Genomic DNA, 22,309 nt, shown 5'->3' with positions numbered 1-22,309 from the left:
AAGAATGCCAGGAGGCAAACATTAAAGCAATAGCTTGAACAGGAACCTGCCAAGGGTGAGACACACATATAAGATAAACAAGGATAATTGCACTGAAGACAAGGATTAGGGTAGGGCATAAAATAAAGTTCTAAACATTGTAAATACGAATCTAGCTGGGGAGATGGGCGCCGTGGCTCACGCCTGTAATCCCAACACTTTGGGAGGCCGAAGCAGGTGGATCACCTGAGGTTGGGAGTTCCAGACCAGCCTGACTGACATGGAGAAACTTAGCCAGTCGTTTCTACTAAAAATACAAACTTAGCCATTCGTGCTGGCGCATGCCCGTAATCCCAGCTACTCAGGAACCTGAGGCAGGAGAATCGCTTGAACCCAGTAGACAGAGGTTGCGGTGAGCCGAGATTGCACCATTGCACTCCAGCCTGGGCAACAAGAGCGAAAGTCCATCTCAAAAAAAAAAAAGAATCTTGCTGCGGAAAGAAAACAAACATAAGGGTTTCACTGGGGACATGCTAGTATAGTAAAAGATATGTACTGTTTAAAAATTTTTTTTGAGACAGGGTCTCGCTTTGTCTCCCACAGTGGAGTGCAGTGTTGTGATCTCAACTCATTGCATTCTCAGCCTCCCAGGCCCAAGTAGTCCTTCCACCTCAGTCTCCCAGGTACTTGGGACTACACCTGTGCACCACCATGCCTGGCTAATTTTTTGTAGAGACAGTGTTTCACCATGTTGCCCAGGCTGGTCTCAAACTCCTGAACTCCGGCGATCCACCTGTCTTGGCCTCCCAAAATGCTGAGATTACAAGCATGAGGCACCACTCCTGGCTTAATTTTTTTTTTCTTTTTTTTAAGACATGGTCTCACTCTGTCACCCAGGCTGGAGTGCAGTGCCATGATCTCAGCTCACTGTGGCCTCAACCTTTCAGGCTCAGGTAACCTTCCCACCTCAGCCTCCCAAGTAGTTGGGACTATAGGCATCTACCACCACACCCAGCTAATTTTTGTATTTTTTGGTAGAGACAGGGTTTCACCATGTTTTCCAGGCTGGTCTCAAACTCCTGGGCTCAAATGATCCACCTGCCTCAGCCTCCCAAAGTGCTGGGATTACAGGCCTAAGCCACCATGCCTGCCCAGACACCTACTTTAAAAGTAACTGTTTCCATAGATACAGTATTGTTTAGGCAGGCCTTGGAACCTGGGGTATTGCTTATGCTTTAAGCATCTCAGCCACTTTAGGCTACAGTTTTATCCACTTGTAAAATAAGTTAATTCATCTTTTCTGACCATGGATTTCACCAGAGTATTATGTACATCGAGAATGATAAACACTCCTTCCGATACACATATGGAAACACACATAAATAGAATACAAATTGGAATTGATCTGTTTATCAGAAGAAATGTCCCAACCACATTGATAGATACGGTAATCGTATTTGTATCAAGGATCCTCATTTCCAAGAGCATTCAACTTCAAGTTGCTCTTTGCCAACAATGATGATCATCCAGTTGTTAAGTTCTCTAACACTAATTGGTATTCTCAAATTTCTACTTTCTTTGAGGGAGATGAGGAAAAAATGCCCAATATAACCTTTTAGGAATAAATTAACTATGGATTATGGATTAATGAAAATGTAATTATGTAGACTGAGGAGAAAAGAAAGTGGGTGGCCAGGCGCGGTGGCTCACACATGTAATCCCAGCACTTTGGAAGACTAAAACAGACAGATCACCTGAGGTCAGGAGCTCGAGACCAGCCTGGCCAACAGGATAAAACTCGGTCTCTACTAAAAATATAAAAAATTAGCCAGGCATGGTGGCACGTGCCTGCAATCCCAGCTACTTGGGAGCCTGAGGCAGAAGAATCGCTTGAAACCAGGAGGTGGATGTTGCAGTGAGGCAAGATTGCACCATTGCACTCCAGCCTGGGTGACAAGAGTGAAACTCCATCTCAAAAAAAAAAAAAAAAAAAAAAGTGTGTAAAATCCCAACTGTACCTAATGACAGAAAAAGGTCATAAGCTTTGAAATCATCTCAAGCAGGCTCTGTTAAAATGCTTCCATACGGGCTGGGCACAGTGGTTCACACGTGTAATCCCAGTACTTAGGGAGGCCAAGGCGGGCAGATCACCTGAGATCAAGAGTTCAAGACTAACCTGGCCAACATGGCAAAACGCCATCTCTACTAAAAATACAAAAATTCGCTGGGTGTGGTGGTCAGCACCTGTAATTCTAGCTACTCGGTAGGCTGAAGCAGGAGAATCGTTTGAATCTGGGAGGTGGAGTTTGCAGTGAGCCCAGATGGTGCCACTGTATACTCTAGCCTGGGCGACAGAGCAAGACTCCATCTGAAAAATAAGAAGAAGAAAAACCAGCTTCCATACTGACCTAAATCACAGACTCCTATACCAAGAGTCCTCAAGGAAGATTTTCAGAGAATACAAAAACACATAAAATTTGCTTACACATATTTTATGTGGGATGCATTAGCTGTTGACCCTAACAACCCAATGATGCAGGAGGTATTAACCCTATTTAACAGATGAGTAAACTGAGTTTTAGTGAAGGTAAGAAACTTTCCAAAAGTTATACAGTTAGTAAATGGCAGTCAGTACTCAACCCTATTCCTATCTGAACTCCAAAGACCATGCTATTTTGTTATGCTGCGTCTGTATTTTAAATTTCATAACCTACTATTAACCACAAAAATCAATAGATTCTAATAGAGAATGTGTTTTGCCTTATTTTGGTTTTGCATTCCCTCATAATGTGAGAGTTGCTTGAGTAATTGTCAAATGTATGAGATGATTTATAAATCTGCTGGGTGCTTAAGCCAAGAGGAAAAAATAAAGGTTCAAAATTTGTGGCTTTTGTGAATAAAAGTACAACATAGCTTTAATACTGTAATTGGTATCATCCAGTACTATGAACCTAGTAACCTAAATGGGAATTATTGATGTAATTTTTTTTTACATTGAAAGTTACCTATATAGAAAGTGGGTTCATTTTCTTCTCTTTTTTTTTTTTTTCATTTACTGAATTGTTCATACATTAATAAAGTAATACTTGAACTTTTCAAAAGCAGCTGAAGAAATACAAAATATGACAAGTTTTTGACTTGAAAACAGGCAGGAAGGGACAACTCTTAGAGACTATACATGATTTGCTTATAATGACTCAATTTTTGGACTCAATTTTTTGTTTAATTTCCTTGCCAAACAAACATTATTTTCCTTGTCAAACAGGCATTAATATTTAAGCCAAACTGCAGGGTGCAAAAATAAGAGACATTCTTTCTGTTTGAATTCAGAAAAGCACAGACTTTTTAAGTTTGAAAATGTCTCAGAATAAACTAGTCCAACTCCATTTTCTTACGGAAAAAAAAAAAAAAGATTGTATCTGGAGCTTCTTTGCAAAGAAATGAGTGAAAGCAACTTCCTTAAAACCTATCTGCATTCTGACAACATGGGACTCACAATTTATGGGATAAAATGAAGCTTGAAAATTACTTGATGTTGATGTTGAGAAATTGGAACCCTCCTACATTGCTGGTAGGAATTTAAAATGGTGCAAATGCTTTGGAAAACAGTTTGATAGTTCCTCAAAATGCTAAATATGGAGTTACTATATGACCTAGCAATCTCACTCCTAGCTACATAGTCAAGAGAAAGGAAAACATGTCCAACACAAAAACTTGTGCATAAACATTGACAGCACATTATGTATAAAAGCCAGAAAGTAAGGAGAGGTGGGGACAAATGTCTCTCAGCTGATGAATGGATAAATAAAATGTGTTATATCCATATGATGAAATTTTACGTAGGTTAAAAGGTAGTAATAATACGTGCTACAACCCAATGATCTTGAAAACATTGTGTAAAGAAGCCAGTCACAAAAGATCATATGATTCAATGTATACGAAATGTTTGGAATACACAAACCTACAGAGATAGTACATAACTGGTTGCTTAGAGCTGGGATGGGAGTAAGAGAAGATGGGAAGTGATTACTAATAGGTACAGGGTTTCTTTTTTTTTTTTTGAGACGGAGTCTCGCTCTGTAGCCCAGGCTGGAGTGCAGTGGCCGGATCTCAGCTCACTGCAAGCTCCGCCTCCCGGGTTCACGCCATTCTCCAGCCTCAGCCTCCCGAGTAGCTGGGACTACAGGCGCCCGCCACCTCGCCCGGCTATTTTTTGTATTTCTTAGTAGAGACGGGGTTTCACCGTGTTAGCCAGGATGGTCTCGATCTCCTGACCTCGTGATCCGCCCATCTCGGCCTCCCAAAGTGCTGGGATTACAGGCTTGAGCCACCGCGCCCGGCCACAGGGTTTCTTTATGAGGTGATAAAAATAATTTAAAAATAGATTTTGGTGATACTTGCACAACTGATGATACTAAAAACCACTGAATTTACACTTTATTTTGATACAGAGTCTCTCTCTGTCACCCATGCTGGAGTACAGTGGTGTGATCATGGCTCATTGCAACCTTTACCTTACAGACTTGGGTGATCCTCCCACCTCAGCCTCCTGAGTCCCTGGGACATAGATATGCATCCCCACACCCAGCTAATTAATTGTACCTTTTGTAGAGATGTGGTTTCACCATGTTGCCTAGGCCGCTTGAACTCCTGGGCTCAAGCAATCCACCTGCCTCAGCCTCCCAGAGTGCTGGGATTACAGGTGTGAGCCACACTGTTCTGTCATTTTTGCCTTTCTTCCTCAGCACTTGTAGCTTGTTTCTCTGGCTGTTTTGTTGTTTTGTTTTGTTGTTTTTCTGAGACAGGGTCTCACTCTGTCACCCAGGCTGGAGTGTGGTCATGTGATCATGGCTCACTGCAGCCTTGACGTTCTAGGGTTAGGTTGTCCTCCCGCCTCAGCCTCCCCAGTAGCTGCAATTGCAGACATGCAGCAACACACCTGGCTAATTTTTATTTTTTATTTATTTATTTTTCTTAGAGATAGGTTTTTGCCACATTGCCCAGGCTGGTCTCGAATTCCTGGGCTCAAGCAATCCTACTTCCTGTGTCTCACAAAATGCTGGGATTGTATACATGAGCCACCACACCTGGCCCTGTTTTTAATATATTCTTTTTGTGACTTTTATTTGTGCACTGGTGTGTTTTATTTTGTGTTTCTTTTGTTTGGAGTTTGTTGCACTTCTTGGATCTGTGGGTTTATAGTTTTGATCACATTTGGAAAATGTTTTTGGCTATTATTTCTTCAAATATTTATTCTATCCCTCCATTTTTTCTCCCTCTTTTGAGACTCCAACTACACATGTATTAGGCTGCTTAATGTTTTCGCACAGTGCGATGAGATCAAATTATTGAGATCTGAGATCTGATCATTGAGATCTGATTTTTTTCAACCCAATCTTTTATATTTCTGTGGTTCATTTTTGATGATTTCTATTGCTATGCCTTCAAGTTTATTAATCCTTTCTTTTTCTTTTTCTTTTCTTTTTTTTTTTTTTTTTTTGAGACAGAGTCTCACACTGTCACCCAGGCAGGAGTGCAGTGGTGCAATCTTGGCTCATTGCAGCCTCTGCCTCCCGAGTTCAAGCAATTCTGCTGCCTCAGCCTCCTGAGTAGCTGGGATTACAGGTGCAGGCCACCACACCTGGCTAATTTTTGTATTTTTAGTAGAGACAGAGTTTTGCCATGTTCACCAGGCTGGTCTCTAACTCCTGATCTCAGGTGATCCACCCACCTCAGCCTCCCAAAGTGCTGGGATTACAGGCGTGAGCCGTTGTGCCCGGCCTTAATCCTTTCTTTAGCAGTATTTAATCTGCTGTTAATCCCCTCTAGTATATTGTCCATCTTAGACATTGTTTCTTTTTTCTTCTCTAGCTGTTTTATTTGAGTCTTAAAAATATCTTACATTCCTCTTCTTATCATACTCAAACTTTCCATTACCTTTTTGAAGATATGGAGTATAGTTAGAATAGCTGTTTTAATGTTCTTAACTAACAAATCCTATTGTCCTTGTCACTTCTGGGTCTGTTTCTTTTGATTGTTTTTTCTCCTTGTTATAGGTTGTATTTTCTTGTTCAAAAGCCTTCTAATTTTTGGATTCCATGGTGCTGGAGTTTTCTGTATTTAAATGTTTTGGGTTTTGTTCTGGGATGCAGTTGTATTACTTGGAAACAGTTTGATTGGTTGTTTCAAGGCTTACTTTGAATCTTCCCCCCCCCCACCCCACCCCCCGCTGAGATGGAGTCTCACTCTGTCACCCAGGCTGGAGTGCAGTGGCGTGATCTCTGCTCACTGCAACCTCTGCCTCCCAGGCTCGAACAATTCTCCTGCCTCAGCCTCCCAAGTAGCTGGGATTACAGGTGCCCACCACCACACTTGGCTAATTTTTGTATTTTTAGTAGAGATGAGGTTTCACCATGTTGGCCAGGCTGGTCTTGAACTCCTGACCTCAGGTAATCCACCTGCCTCGGCCTCCCAAAGTGCTGGGATTACATGTGTAAACCACTGCACCCAGCCTTTTTTCTTTTTCTTTTCTTTTCTTTTTTTTTTTTTTTTTTTGGAGATGGAGTCTTACTCTGTCGCCCATGCTGGAGCGCAGTGGCGCAATCTTGGCTCACTGCAACCTCTGCCTGCCCCAGGTTCAAGCAATTCTCCTGCTTCAGCCTCCTCAGTATCTGGGATTACAGGTGCCTGCCACCATGCCAGCTAATTTTTGTATTTTTAGTAGAGGCAGGGTTTCACCATCTTGGCCAGGCTGGTCTTGAACTCCTGACCTCATGAGCCACCTTGCTTAGCCTCCCAAAGTGCTGGGATTACAGGTGTGAGCCACTGCTTCCAGCCACCTTTTTTTTTTTTTTTCTTTGAGATGGAGTGTCTCTCTGTCACCCAGGCTAGAGTGCGATGGCACTATCTAGGCTTACTGCAACTTCTGCCTCCCAGGTTCAAGCAATTCTCCTGCCTCAGCCTCCCGAGTAGCTGGGATTACAGGCATGTGCCACCATGCCCAGCTAATTTTTGTATTTTTAGTAGAGACGAGGTTTTGCCATGTTGGCCAGGCTGGTCTCGACCTCCTGACCTCAGGTGATCCACCCACCTCGGCCTCCCAAAGTTCCAGAATTACAGGTGTGAGCCACCATGCCCAGCCTTGAATCTTTGTAGGAAGGTCCATTACAGCCTTTAATATGGGGTTTATTTGGCTCAGCTCCTGAAGCAATACCTTCTCAAGACTCTACTCAATGCCTTGCATCTTAGGAGGTTTTTCCACTCTATGTGGTTGGACCACAGTTTCTGGTCCTGTTTAAATCCAAGTTTTGTTCTACTTGTTCTTCTCCAGTGCTTCTTCCTCAAATCTTGGTCGTTTTCTTCACATACATGTTCTGATGATCAGAACTCAGCTGAAGACTCAAGGAGAACCCTTCTGAGCTCTTCTATTATGTAGTTCTCTCCTCTGATTTTTACCATGTAAATTCTGATGCCTTCACCTCCCAGATCTTCAAACTATTTGCTCAACTCAAAGAGGTGGCCAACATCTGTTTGGGGTGCTCCTCCCTGTGCTGCAGCCTGGAAATTCTCCTACAGCAATCATAGGACTCAACATTTTTGTTTCCTTCTCTGAGAAATCACTGTCCTGCACTGCCTCCTGTCTGATATCTGAAAACAATTAACTAGCATATTTTTGTTCAGTTTTTTAAGTATTTTAGGTGGGAGGTTAATTCTGGTCCCTGTTACACCATCCTGGATGGTAGCAGAAGTCACAGCGTAAAGTTTTTATTTCCTAATGTTTTCTTAGTTATATGGATAATTCAAATATTTAATAAGAACATATTTTGCATTTTAATTTTTTCAATCATTTTATAAGTTGGAGGAATCTTTAAAAGTAGAAAAGCAAAAAAAGGTGTAAAATGAACAATTGACAAATAGGAAAATCATGATACTTTACCAAGATATTGTACTAGCTAATTATTAAGCAACTTAGGTAATATCTCAAAGGCTTTTAGAAAATGTGTGTAAAAAATTATTTTAATTCCTTATTATGTTTCTTTTTTCTTTCTTTTTTTTTAGACAGAATCTCGCTCTGTCACCCAGGCTAAAGTGCAGTGGCGCGATCTCTGCTCACTGCAACCTCCACCTCCCGGGTTCAAGCGATCCTTGTGCCTCAGCCTCCTGAGTAGCAGGGATTATAGGTGCCTACCACCACATCCAGCTAATTTTTGTATTTTTAGTAGAGACAGCGTTTCACCATGTTGGCCGGGCTGATCTTGAACTCCTAACAGGTGATCCGCCCGCCTCGGCTCCCAAAGAGCTGGGATTACAGGCATGAGCCACCGCACCTGGCCTAAATGCTTATTATTTATTTTTTTTTTATTTACATTTTCTTGAGATAGAGGCTCACTCTGTTGCACAGGCTGGAGTATAGTGGTGCAGTCTCGGCTCACTGCAACCTCTACCTCCTGAGTTCAAGTGATTCTCCTGCCTCAGCCTCCCAAGTAGCTGGGATTACAGGCACTCACCACCATGCCCAGCTCTTTTTTTTTTTTCCAGTAGAGATGGGGTTTTACCATTTGACCAGGCTAGTCTTGAACTCCTGACCTTAAGTGATCCACCTGCCTCAGCCTTCCAAAGTGGTGGGATTACAGGTGGCAGACACCACACCCACAAACACTTACTATATTTCTACTTTACGGCTTCAAGTCTTAAACAGATTCCAGGACTAGAAACATTTTGAAAACTCACTGTTCCACTGCAATTTTGCTCTTAAGTAAAATTTGAAAATTTTGCTTTTAAATGTGGGAGATATTGAGCATAATATTTAATTTTTTTTTTTTTTTTCTGAGACAGTCTCACTCTGTCACCCAGGCTAGAGTGCAGTGGTATGATCCCAGCTCACTGCAACCTCTGCCTCCCAGGTCCAAGTGATTCTCCTGCCTTGGCCTCCCAAGTAGTTGGGATTACAGGCATGTACCACCATGACCGGCTAATTTTGTATTTTTAGTAGAGATGGGGTTTCAGCATGTTAGCCAGGCTGGTCTCGAACTCCCAACCTCAGGTTATCTACCCGCCTCAGCCTCCCAAAGTGCTGGAATTACAGGTTTGAGCCACTGCACCCAGGCAAAATTTAATTTTCAAGTGGCCAGTAGTTACTCCAATGAAGCCAAAAATAATTAGTATCATTTTCCAGCCCAAGTTGCAGAATGACAGAACAGAGAAGGCATCTCAGAAGAATTTTTTTTTTTAATCGGTGGACACTTTATTGAATGCAAAGCAAGATTTAGCATCTTTGCCTTCGTTGTACACAGCTGAAGCAGAAACCCAGGGAGGTGAGGACTGCATGGTTTTCCTTGGCGTGGGAAGTGTGCACCCTGCAATCCTCTTGTGTTGTGGGAAGATCAGCCCATGTTCTGTTGGCTGCCATAGCCCCTAGGATGGGTGCCCTTCCAGTCATCCCACTCCTGAGCTCTGTAGAGTGTTGGTTCATCATCCTCTTCCTCCTTTTCTTCTTGATCTTCCTGTTGCTGAGCTGCTTTTCTGAATTCCTCTGGTGTTGCCTTGGCTATTCCCTGATCTGGTAATGCTCCATATTTCCGATGTTGCTCATACCAGTCACTCACTGTCATAGTTGCCAGACTTGGATAACCAACTCCAAATACTTTGGCTTGGGCCATGTTCCGAGTGAGAATGAAGGGTTTCACTGGAGGTCTCTCCTGGCGAGATGAGTTAGAAGTTGATGCCTCTCTTGAAGAGTCTCTTTCTCTCAGGATCTTTATTTCCTGGGTCAATGCTCTCAATCTCTTCTAAGCTGATATCAATCCACCTCTGAAGGCGAAGAAGATAATATTCACGAACAGCTCATCATCTGCTTGACCACTTTCCACAGCAGATTTCATTGCAGACAACCTATGCTCCAACTCCTTCTTCTGCTTGTGTCTCTCTCTTAGCCTGTCTTTGAGACGCCATAGCAATGAGGCTAGGATAAGCCATGGAGGAATTAGCAGTGTGATTTTCAGCTGAGTTCTTGGTTTTGGGCAGCTCAAACTCTGCCACATGACATCAATGGCACAGTTAAGTAGTTTATAGTGTTCTTGAGCCCACTGCAAATGATCTAGACGCTTGCTGGGCTTGACTTGTTTCATGGTGAGGGCTCCTTGAAACACTGGCACCAACAGGTACTTCAGGTCGGTGGAAGCAATTGCTTCCAAATCTTCATTTTAGCTGAACAAGTCGAGCTGCAATAATATTTCGGCAGCCTTCTCAAGGAGGTCCAGGCCCTTGAACACCTTCTCCTGGACTATCCGGGAACCGGCAGGTTCAGTCACTACTTCTGCATCATCCAGAAGCTCTTTGCTGGTTTTGAACAGCTCGGGGAGCTGTGGCAGCAGTAACTCATCTTCAGCAGCCATCTTGGAGAGGGACGAACAAGAAATTATTTTTAAAGGAAAACTTTCAAAGTGAAAAGAGAAATATATCTTCTCCTGGGAGTACTAAAAGAAAACCTCAACTAAGATGAGTTATCTCATATTTTCCAAACAAAAATAATCACCTTTGGGCCAAGAAGAGGTGTGGAAAGTTTCAAACACAGTTTTTATAAAGAAGGTACAACTGAGGCCGGGCGCGGTGGCTCAAGCCTGTAATCCCAGCACTTTGGGAGGCCGAGACGGGCGGATCACGAGGTCAAGAGATCGAGACCATCCTGGCTAACACAGTGAAACCCCGTCTCTACTAAAAAGTACAAAAAAAACTAGCCGGGCGAGGTGGTGGGAGCCTGTAGTCCCAGCTACTCGGGAGGCTGAGGCAGGAGAATGGCATAAACCTGGGAGGTGGAGCTTGCAGTGAGCTGAGATCCGGCCACTGCACTCCAGCCTGGGCGACAGAGCGAGACTCCGTCTCAAAAAAAAAAAAAAGGTACAACTGAAAAGGGGTTTTAAACACAACCACCTCTCTCACAGGCTTATTAGATCCTGATCACCTAAGAGTTTCTTGTCAGCACTCCTGTCAAATGGATGAAATAAGCCCGGAAGGCTACCTCTGACAAAAAGGAAGGCATAGCAGAAATGTCACTGTGTAAGGGTGCCAATGGGCACAGATGTGGTTATCATCTTCCACTAATCATCTAAGAACAAAGCATCTTTTGGTCCTTTTGGAGGCTAAATGGGATGGTTACTAAGTGGGAAGGATGTGCTTTCCTAATACAGCAGCATAATAATTGTTCTAAAATATTTTAACCCTGGCTGGGCGCAGTGGCTCACACCTGTAATCCCAGCACTTTGGGAGGCCAAGGCGGGCAGATCACAAGGTCAAGAGATCGAGACCATCCTGGTCAACACGGTGAAACCCCATCTCTACTAAAAATACAAAAAATTAGCCGGGTGTAGTGGCAGGCACCTGTAGTCCCAGCTACTCAGGAGGCTGAGGCAGGAGAATCGCTTGAACCCAGGAGGCAGAGGTTGCAGTGAGCCGAGATCGTGCCACTGCACGCCAGCCTGGGCAACACAGTGAGACTCTGTCTCAGAGAAAAAAAAGGGCAGGGGGTGCCAGACATGGCAGCTCACGTCTGTAATCCCAGCACTTTGGGAGGCCACGGCGGGCGGATCAAGAAATCAAGACCATCCTGGCCAACATGGTGAAACCTCATCTCGACTAAAAATACAAAAATTAGCTGGGTGTGGTGGCGTGCACCTGTAATCCCAGCTACTAGGGTAGCTGAGGCAGGAGAATCACTTGAACCTGGGAGGTGGAGGTTGCAGTGAGCTGAGATTGCACCACTGTACTCCAGCCTGGCGACAGAGCAAGACTCCATCTCAAAAAAAAAAAAAGTATAAAAACCTCAACAATTATAATTTATCTGATCTTATTATGTAAAGGGGCTCTTGAGAACAGCTGGTTTATCTCAATATGGTATATTCAGAATAGTCAAATAAAGTTTTTTGTTTGTTTTTGAGACACGGTCTCACTGTTGCCCAGGCTGTAGTGTGGTGGTGCATTCCTCAGCCTCCTGAGTAGCAGGGCTACAGACACGTGCCCCCATGCCCAGCTGATTTTTTAATTTTATGTAGAGATGGGGTCTCCCTGTGTTGCCAAGGCTGGTCTCAAATTTCTGAGCTCAAGGGATCCTCCTGCCTCAGCCTCCCAAAGTGCTGGGATTGCAGGTGTAAGCCACCACACCCAGCCACTGCCCTGGTCTTTCAAAGCACTGGGATTACAGGTGAGCCTTAATTTAGAGATAGTATTTCCCTTCAGAGCAGAGATCAGGCTTGTTTACTTTCCTGTATAGTAAAGTTAATGTCTCCCTCCAGAGCAAAGACTTTGCAGGTTTAAAAGTTGTCATTCAAAACTAATGGGAGTTCTGTGGCGCCTCTGGCCTGGCCTTCCCTTTCTTGTCTGACTCGAGAAACCAACTGAGTTCCTGTTTCTAGTAGCTTAGCTCCCACTGCCCGGGAGGAATCAGGGACTCTGCAGCCCCTGCCAGCTGTCCTTGAATCCCATCCAGGTCAGTTCTAGATTCTAAACTGAATTTTTTTCATGATAATTGTCAAAACAGTGAGGAAAGCCCTAAAAAAAAAAAAGTCATTGACCCTTCCTAAACAATTCTCTTAATATATATATTCTAAGACTTTTTAATGTACATACTATATTAGAAATCCAGTTCTCTTGTAGATTTCTCATTGAGGGCACAAACATTTATTTCCATCTCCTGTGTAACTATTCATAAACTTAAAGATGATTACTGGAGCAACTTTCACCTTTCTCAGGTTAAATAAGCACTGTGCCTTTAACCTTTCCACATAAATTCTGTTTTCTAATTTTTTGGAGTTTTTTTGTTTGTTTGTTTGTTTTGGGTTTTTGTTTGTTTGTTTTTTTGCTATTTTGTGTTTTCTAATTTCTAATCCTTTGGTTAATCATGCCTCTGGATTTTTTCCCATTTTCTTCATCTCTTGAATTTAGAGCCCAGGATCGGATACAATACCCTAGTAAGGGGTTAATTCCTATTGCATAGATTTTTGAGACGTGCCACAGACTAGTTGAGGACAGATACTGTTTTATATTTTTCTAGTATCAGTAACTTTCAAGCACATGTAGGTGCTCAGTAAGTTCTTACTGATTGATTGGTGTATCCCAGAATTGTTTTTTGAGTTGTAAATCACAGTACCGCTTTGCTGATTCATGTTTCATGTTTGCTTCACTATAAAAATTGTAAAGTAAAAAACAGCAAGAAACTCTACAAATGGTGAACAATGGCTATAAATCATAGAACCGTCTTTGTTTTTGTGAGAAGTATTCTTTTTTTTTTTTTTTTTTTTTTTGAGACGGAGTCTCACTCTGTCGCCCATGCTGGAGTGCAGTGGCGCTATCTCGGCTCGCTGCAAGCTCCGCCTCCCGGGTTCCGGCCATTCTCTTGTCTCAGCCTACCGAGTAGCTGGGACTACAGGCGCCTGCAACCACGCCCGGCTAATTTTTTGTATTTTTAGTAGAGACGGGTTTTCACTGTGTTAACCAGGATGGTCTCCATCTCCTGACCTCATGATGTGCCCGCCTTGGCCTCCCAAAGTGCTGGGATTACAGGCGTGAGCCACCGCGCCCGGCCTGAGAAGTATTCTTACTTCAATTAGCAGTCTTTCTATTCCCGACCACCTATCCCGAAGGAATCATCTTCAATAATGCCATCTCTGCATACAAAAGATATTCTTTAATGATGACTCTTAGCTGAGTTAGCATTTTCACTTTCTTTTCCTTTTTCTATTCTTTTTTTTTTTTTTTTTTTTTTTTTTTTTTTTTTTTTTTGAGACAGAGCCTCGCTTTGTCACGCAGGCTGGAGTGCAGTGGCGCGATCTCGGCTCACTGCAAACTCCGCCTCCCTGGTTCACGCCATTCTCCTGCTTCACGCCAGCCTCCTGAGTAGCTGGGTAGCTGGGACTACCCGCGCCCACCACCACGCCCGGCAAATTTTTTTTTTTTTTTTTTTTAGTAGAGACAGTATTTCTCCATGTTAGCTAGGATGGTCTCTATTTCCTGACCTAGTGATCCGCCCGCCTCAGCCTCCCAAAGTGCTGGGATTACAGGCATGAGCCACCGTGCCCAGCCTATTCTTACTTTTTTTTTTTTTTTTAGCACCACTTGCTTTTGAAGCATTTTTACTTTTTGTATTTCCTTCTTTCTAGAGTTACTATGGTAGGCTGCATCTAAAATGGCTCCTAAGTACCGTACCTTCTGGTTTTCACATCCTTGTGTAATTTCCTCCTCTTGTGCATGGGCTGGACCTAATGACCTGTTTCAAAAGAATAGAATATGGCAAAGTGACAGAATGTCACTTCTGAGATTAGTTTACAAAAGACTGACTTTCATCTTCCTCTCACTCTCTCTTGCGCTCCCACTTGCTCATTCCAACAAAGGAAATTGCCATGTTGCGAACTGCCCAAAGGATAGGTCCATGTGGCAGAAAAAAGGAGGGTAGCCTCTAGTCCACAGCCAGTGAGGAATGGAGGCCCTGAGTCCAACACCCTGATAGGGACTAAGTCCTACCAACATCAACATCTAGTCAAGCCTTAAGATGACTGCAGCACCCGCTCAACACCTTTTATACAGCCTTATGAGAAACCCAGAGCCAAGAGACCCAAGTAACCTTTGCCTAGCTTCCTTACTCATAGACTCTGTAAGAAAATAATTGTTTATTGCTTTAAGGCACCAAGTTTGGGGGTAATTTTTCATACAGCAAGAGATAACTAATACAGATTCTGTTTGATAAATATTAACTTATACCTAACTCAGATTTCACTCAAATTAATATGCATGTGAGAAGATACATTCTTTACCCAGCCAAGGAAGGTATTGCCTAGGAAAAACTTAGATAGTTGCCAACTGATTGTATCATAATCTCACTTCTGAGTTTAGAAATTAATATTAAAGGACTGTAGTTTCCAGTCAGACTTTTCCATTTAAAAACCATGAGGTTCTGTTTTTACAAGTCATAGGTACTTAATTAGTTCTCTACTATTCTGTAAAATAATACACTCCTAGTTCTGTGATAACTCTGGTCAATTCTAGAAATAAGTATTCTTTAGTACAAATTACCAGAGCCTGTGAATTTGAATGTATCGATCTGTTTTATTAAGCAGGCTCCATTTTGTGAAACTCAGCTGGAAAACAGACAGTCAACCTGACAATTCTCATAAATAGTTAATTTAAGAAATTTTGTTTGTTTTTTTGTATAGGGTCTTACTCTGTTGCCCAGGCTGGAGTGCAGTGGCACAATCATGTGTCACTGCAGCCTCAGCCTCCCAAGTAGCTGGGACTGCAGATGCACACCACCATGCCCAGCTAATTTTTAAAATATTTTTGTAGAGACAGAGTTTCACGAAGTTGCCCAGGCTGGTCTCAAACTCCTGGGCTCAAGCAGTTCGCCCACCCCAGCCTCCCAAAGTGCTAGGATTACAGGTGTGAGCCACTACACCTGGCTAATTTTTTTTTTTTTTTTTTTTTTTTTTTTAGACAGAGTTTCCCTCTGTCACCAGGCTGGAGTTTAGTGGCACGATCTTGGCTCCCTGCAACCTCCACCTCCCGAGTTCAAGTGATTCTCCTACCTCAGCCTCCTGAATAGCTGGAATTACAGGCACGCACCACCACACCCAGCTAATTTTTGTATTTTTAGTATAGACAGGGTTTCGCCATGTTGGCCAGGATGGTCTCGATCTCTTGACCTTTTGATCCACCCACCACCGCCTCCCAAAGTGCTGGGATTACAGGCGTGAGCCACCACGCCCGGCCTAATTTTCTGTTTTTTGTAAAGATGGGGTCTCTGTTGCCCGGGCTGGTCTCAAACTCCAGGGCTCAAGTCTTGGCCTCCCAAAGTGCTGAGATTACAGGCATGAGCCACTGTGCCTAACCAAAAAATTATTCTTAAGCTGGTGAGTACATAAATGTTTCTTTATTATTTTTTAAATCTCTATATATGTTTTATACAGTCTTTGTTGTGTGTAATACATTTCATAATTAAAAAAAAGGTTTAAAAAAAACAAGCTTTCTGACTTGTTCTGATATTTAAGATTTTGGTAAAAAGTTTTAAGTTTTAAAGAGTGCATATGTGCTGGTCCGAGTGCAGTGGTGTTTATGACTAATTGATCACAACCGGTTACAGATTTCTTTGTTCTTTCTCTACTCGCACTGCTTCACTTGACTACCTTTAGTAAATAAATAAATAAATAGAGTGCGTATGGTAGTTAACCAAAAAAAGAGTGTTTTCTAAGCTTCCATTAAGTCTATCATACACTATCATTAATTCCCCTAAGACTGTGTCAAGTTACCTATTTACTGAAGATCGATTGCTCAGATCCTCCAAAGTTCATTAATCCTTTAGTTTTGGATGATAAAGAGTGAAAAAACAAACGTTAAAGAGAAGCCCACAGAACCAGAGAAAAAAAGAAGTTGCCTCCTTTCTCATCCTTCATAGACACCTGCCCACCCAGGCTGATGTCCTTTTTCAAATGTTTAGTCAGACCCCAAGCGCTACCTTTGACCCTGGTATTAAAAGTCCCACTCTGCCTTTACTATTCATCTCTGAACTTTTAATATCTCATTACAATATTCAATGAACTGATATTACATGCCATCATTTTTAAGTTTGGAATTAGATTAAACTTGGAACTATATTGACAAATCTGGTTTGTTCTAGAACTTAATACCACTTAGAACTTTTGTTTATTATGTTTTGTAAATTAAATGCCATTTTTTACCTTTTAAAATTATCTTCCTATTTTTTATTCATTCAGCAAATATTTACATACCTATAGTAAAAGTACATAAACCTGATATATAGTAATATATCCACAAATGTCCAGGATAGAAATGCAGCAGTGAACAGGCAAGCTTGTAGTCTTTAAATAAATTACCAACTGTAATGTTGTTTGACATTATGTTTTTAAATAACGCATAACCTATTGTTACAGGGAGTTATATGTACCTATATATTACTATATATCTTCCAATATAGGCTTGTAATAAAGTCAGTATACTTAACGCTCTCTTTTCTAAGCATGTCTTAACAGGTTAAACCACACAACTGTGATATTTGTATATTATATAATTAACATCTTAAATAACAGCTTTGAAATTTCTTAGTGATAGATTGCACTGCACTAAAATTTGAGACAGGGCCGGGCATGGTAGCTCACCCCTATAATCCCAGCACTTTGGGAGGCCAAGGTTGGTGGATCACCTGAGGTCAGGAGTCTGAGACAAGCCTGGCCAACATGACAAAACCCCATCTCTACTAAAAATATAAAAATTAGCCTGGCATGGTGGCACACACCTGTAATCCCAGCTACTCAGTAGGCTGAGGCAGGAGAATCACTTGAACCAGGGGTGGAGGTTGCAGTGAGCCGAGATTGCACCACTGCACTCCAGCCCGGATGACAGAGTGAGACTCTGTCTCAAAAAATAAATAAATAAAAATTGGGCAGATACACTTAGTATCATACACATTAAAACAGGAAAAGATTAACCCTCATCACACATATACTCAAATCAAAGTTAATGACACTTGGTTTTCTTTTTCTTTGTTTTAGTAAAAATTACAATTAAAGAAAGAAACTATCTTTGAGAACCTGAACTTTCAGTCTATGGATATTTAATGAAAATAATGATATTAGTTATCACCTTTGAAGAGGGGAGGATTCAGGGAAGAAAGACCAGCACCATCCATCTGTATTAGATTGCTTAATTGAAGATATTTAGCAAAAGCACACTGGAGACTAATAGAACTGCCCAAAGGTTTTTCTCCTCTTTGATCTACGTATTGTGTCTCACATGACACAAGTGTGACACACCACCTCAAACACAAACTTGCCCTTTCCATTCAAATACCAAACTGGCCAAGTAGGGTGGATAGAGTGCTGTGTCTCCTTCCTGGTACAGTGTGCCAGCAAGGAAAGTCTCTGTTAGATCACTTCCTGCATCTTCAAAACAAAACAAGTCTTCACGTAAGAGATATTACCACCCCTAGAAAAGTTCCACCCATCAAAATAGGAAATCCTCATCTGTTGCTTACAGCAGTGTCACAAAGCACTATGTCACAAAGTGTCACAAATCATTTTTAGTCATTAAAAATGATTAAATACCTTGACTAAAGAGTTCAGTTTCTAAAAACTTAATAATCAGGTATTTGCAGAATGATTTTTGTATGATGATTTGCTACAGTGTTGTTTTATAATGGTAGTAAATTAGAAACCACCTAAACGTCCAGTAGCTGGAAATTGATTAGGTATAGGACATCCATATCCACACCAGCCTGGGTGACAGAGTGAAACCTTGTCTTAACAAAAAATAAACAAAAAGTAGACAGCTGCAACTTTGGATGGCCAAAGGGCTGGCAGTGATAGGAACAGCTACTTCAATAAAGAGAACAGAAGACTGAAAGCTGTTAATTACACATTTTCTATTCTGTGCTTTGCTTTCCAGGAAGTCACATGTTCATTAGACTCCTTTTTATTTAAAAACTGGATAATACTTCTTTTCCACCTTATAGTTACCTCCCAAAATACAGTCAACACAATGCTGTGCTTGGCTATTTTGGCTAAGAATACTCCCAAATCAGCATTTCGAATCAACAGTATCAGATCAGATCAAGAGAGGTAGACTGATATGTTCCAGCTCTCTGTTATGACCGAGCAGGAAGTTTCCGAACAAACCTCCACTTCTCAGGAAGTTTACGTCAAACTTAGTATTTACATCCTGTTGAATATAGTCTTAATTTTTTTTTCTCAATTCTAGATACTATTTGAATTAAAATGTTTGAGTAATCTGTCCTCAAATTTTTTTTTTAACTCTTAATAGACTATGTATATCTGTTCTAAGTGACACATGGAATACCTCCATGACTAATAATGATAAAAGTTAAAGATTGTTTTTAGAATTAAGTACCTATAATTATAACTATTTATATCCCTATGCATCATCTCTTATTCATTTGATCTTTCAAGTAGGTCCTTGTTGACTATGTTCTGATTAATTCATTATGCAGTTAATATACTATATGCAAACAAATAAAACCCTCAGTGGAGCATCCTGATGTTTCTCTCCAGGACTTACCGTGTAATATTGATGTGGAAAAGGTGACAGGATGCTGGGTCTGATGCTTCTAGCAACTGGCTGTATGACTTTTGCTAAGGCCCTTAACCTGCAGTTTTCTCACCTGAAAATAAGAGGGATGGGTTAAATGATCTTTAGTATATCTTCTGTGATTGTACTATGCACAAGTGCCAATCTTTATCTTACATACAGTAAAGTCATACTTTATTATATTTGTTTGTTTGTCTTTTGAGACAGGGTCTTACTCTTTCACCAGGCTGGAGTGCAGTGGTACAATCATGGCTCACTGCAGACTCAACCTCCCAGGCTCAAGCAATCCTCCCAGCTCAGCCTACCAAGTAGTGGGGACCACAGGTTCATGCCAGCTAATTTTTTTTTTTTTTAAGAGACGATGTCACCTTGTTGCCCAAGCTGATCTCAAACTCCTGGGCTCAAGCAATCCTCCTGCCTCTGCCTACCAAAGTGCTAGAATTAGAGGCTTGAGCCACTGCTCCTGGTCTCATACTTCATAAATTTAAAAAAAGAAAAAAAAAAAGACATATTCCAGGTATAAGCCACAGGACAAAAACTGTGCATCTTTGTAGATGTGCTAGTTAGGATTATGGTTGCGAGTAATAGAAATCTGAATGGATCTTGATTTCTCTTAGATAACAAGGTGAATGTATTTTAAACACATAAAGAGTCTCACAGAACCCAAGGACACAAATTGAACTGGACATAAGGAGCCAGGAAGGTGAATGTCAAAGAGACTCTGTCTCATGTGTCCTCCTCCCTTTGTACATCAGCTTCATTCTGCCTTCTCTCTGTCCATCAGGTTCTTCTGCTTCCCCGAACCACAAGGTGGAAAACAGAACATGCTGGCAGCTCTTCAGTTTACAAATTATAGTGTGGACACATGAAGAGAGATGGCTGTTTCTCAGTCCAAACGCCATGTCCCAGGAAAAGGCTCCAACCGGCCCACATTGGGGCAGATGTCCACCCCAGGACTTATCAATTGTCATCTATAGTTGGGACAGCCTCTATTGAAAATGATGATTTTAACTTCAATTCTGAGGAGTACGCAGGAAAGGGAAATTTTTAGAAGAAGGGTATAAGTAGAAAATCTAGGCTGGGGCCAGGCACGGTGGCTCATGCCTGTAATCTCAGCACTTTGGGAGGCCGAGGCCAGCAGATCACGAGGTCAGGAGTTCGAGACCAGCCTGACCAACATGGTGAAACCCCATCTCTACTAAAAATAGAAAAATAAAAAACCCCATCTCTACTGGGCGTGGTGGCACGTACCTATAATCCCAGCTACTCGGGAGGCTGAGGCAGGAGAATCACTTGAACCCATGAGGCGGAGGTTGCAGTGACCTGAGATCACACCACTGTACTCCAGCTGGGGCAACAGAGGACAGAGTGAGGCTCCGTTTCCAAAAAAAAAATTAAAAAAGAAAGAAAGAAAATCTAGGCTGGGTGCAGTGGCTCACGTCTGTAATCCCAGCACTTTGGGAGGCCGAGGCAGGTGGATCACGAGGTCAGGAGATCCAGATGATCCTGGCTAACACAGTGAAACCCAGTCTCTACTAAAAATATAAAAAATTAGTTGGGCGTGGTGGCATGTACCTTTAGTCCCAGCTACTTTGGAGGCTGAGGGAGGAGAATCGCTTGAACCTGGGAGGCAGAGGTTGCAGTGAGCCAATATCGTGCCACTGCACTCCAGCCTGGGCAACAGAGCCAGACTCCATCTCAAAAAAAAAAAAAAAAAAAGAAAAGAAAAATCAAGAAAATCTAATTGGGGTTCACACACTAAAATATCAGTGTTGATAGTATTTTTAAATTTTGAAATAATTATAGCTTCACAGGAAGTTGAAAAATTAGTGCAGAGAGGTTCTCTGAACCCTTCACCCAGTTTCTCCTAATAGGTCTTACATAACTATAGTGCAATATCAGTTGTAAATTTTTTATTGAGACAGTTGATTTTCATATTATTTCCCTTTTATTATAGCACATGTGCCTCACTATGGTAAACATTTTACTGAAGAATAACATACAGAAAAGTGGACAAATCTTAACTGCACAGCTCAATGAATTTCCATGAAGTAAATATACCCATGTGATAATCCAGCTCAAGAAACAGAAAATCACTACCACCCCAGAAGACTGCCTTATACTACCATCTCTTAAGAGTGAATCACACATTGGTGTACTCTTTGTATCTGGCCTCTTTTCTTTCTTCTTTCCTTTCCTTTCCTTCCTTCTTTCCTTCCTTCCTTCCTTCCTTCCTTCCTTCCTTCCTTCCTTCCTTCCTTCCCTTTCTCTCTCTCTCTCTTTCTTTTCTTTCTTTCTTTCTGTCTCTCTCTCTCTCTTCTTTTTTTTTTTTTTTTTTGAGACGGAGTCTCACTCTGTCGTCCAGGCTGGAGTACAGTGGCGCGATCTCGGCTCACTGCAAGCTCCGCCTCCTGGGTTCACGCCATTCTCCTGCCTCAGCCTCCTGACGGGATTTCACCGTGTTAGCCAGGATAGTCTCGATCTCCTGACCTCGTGATCCGCCCATCTCGGCCTCCCAAAGTGCTGGGATTACAGGCATGAGCCACCACACCCGGCTTCTTTCTTTCTTTTTTAATTTTTATTTTTGTTTGAGATGGAGTCTCATTCTATCACCCAGGCTGGAGTGCATGTCGTAATCTCGGCTCACTGTAACCTCCGCCTCCCGGGTTCAAGCAATTCTCCTGCCTCAGCCTCCTGAGTAGCTGGGACTACAGGCATGCGCCACCGTGCCTGGTTGATTTTTGTGTTTTTAGTAGAGACAGGGTTTCGCCATGTTGGCCCGGCTGGCCTCGAACTTCTGACCTAAGGTGATCCACCCACCTCGGCCTCCCAAAGTGCTGGGATTACAGGCGTGAGCCACTTCACCTGGCTGTTTCCAGTCTTTGTTCAACATTATGTTTGTGAAGTTAATCTGTGTTGTTTTATATAATTATAGTTCACTCATTCTTTCATGGGCTTAAATCTTTTTACAATAAAATTTTAAGAGAATAAAATTGTAAAAATTTAAGCTCATGACATGCAATAAACTGTATAATTTGATGTGTTTTGACATGTATACACCCATATCAGTAATGCAATCAAGATTATGAATATATTTACTTCCTCAAAATAGTCCATGATTTTTTTGTTTTGTTTTGTTTTTGTTTTTTAAGACGGAGTCTCGCTCTGTTGTCCAGGCTGGAGTACAGTGAGTGATCCCAGCTCACTGCAACCTCTGCCTCCTGGTTCA

General features: G+C 41.9%; 1 pseudogene; it reads right to left on the bottom strand.

Annotated features, from left to right (window-relative positions):
* Positions 1 to 9,362: 9,362 nt before the first annotated feature.
* On the bottom strand, positions 9,363 to 10,373 carry LOC112628976 (annotated as a pseudogene).
* Between the last annotated feature and the right edge of the window lie 11,936 nt (positions 10,374 to 22,309).

This window comes from Theropithecus gelada, chromosome 7b (assembly GCF_003255815.1).
Source record: "Theropithecus gelada isolate Dixy chromosome 7b, Tgel_1.0, whole genome shotgun sequence".
Lineage (NCBI taxonomy): Eukaryota > Metazoa > Chordata > Mammalia > Primates > Cercopithecidae > Theropithecus > Theropithecus gelada.
This window is presented reverse-complemented; position numbering and strand designations above follow the sequence as displayed.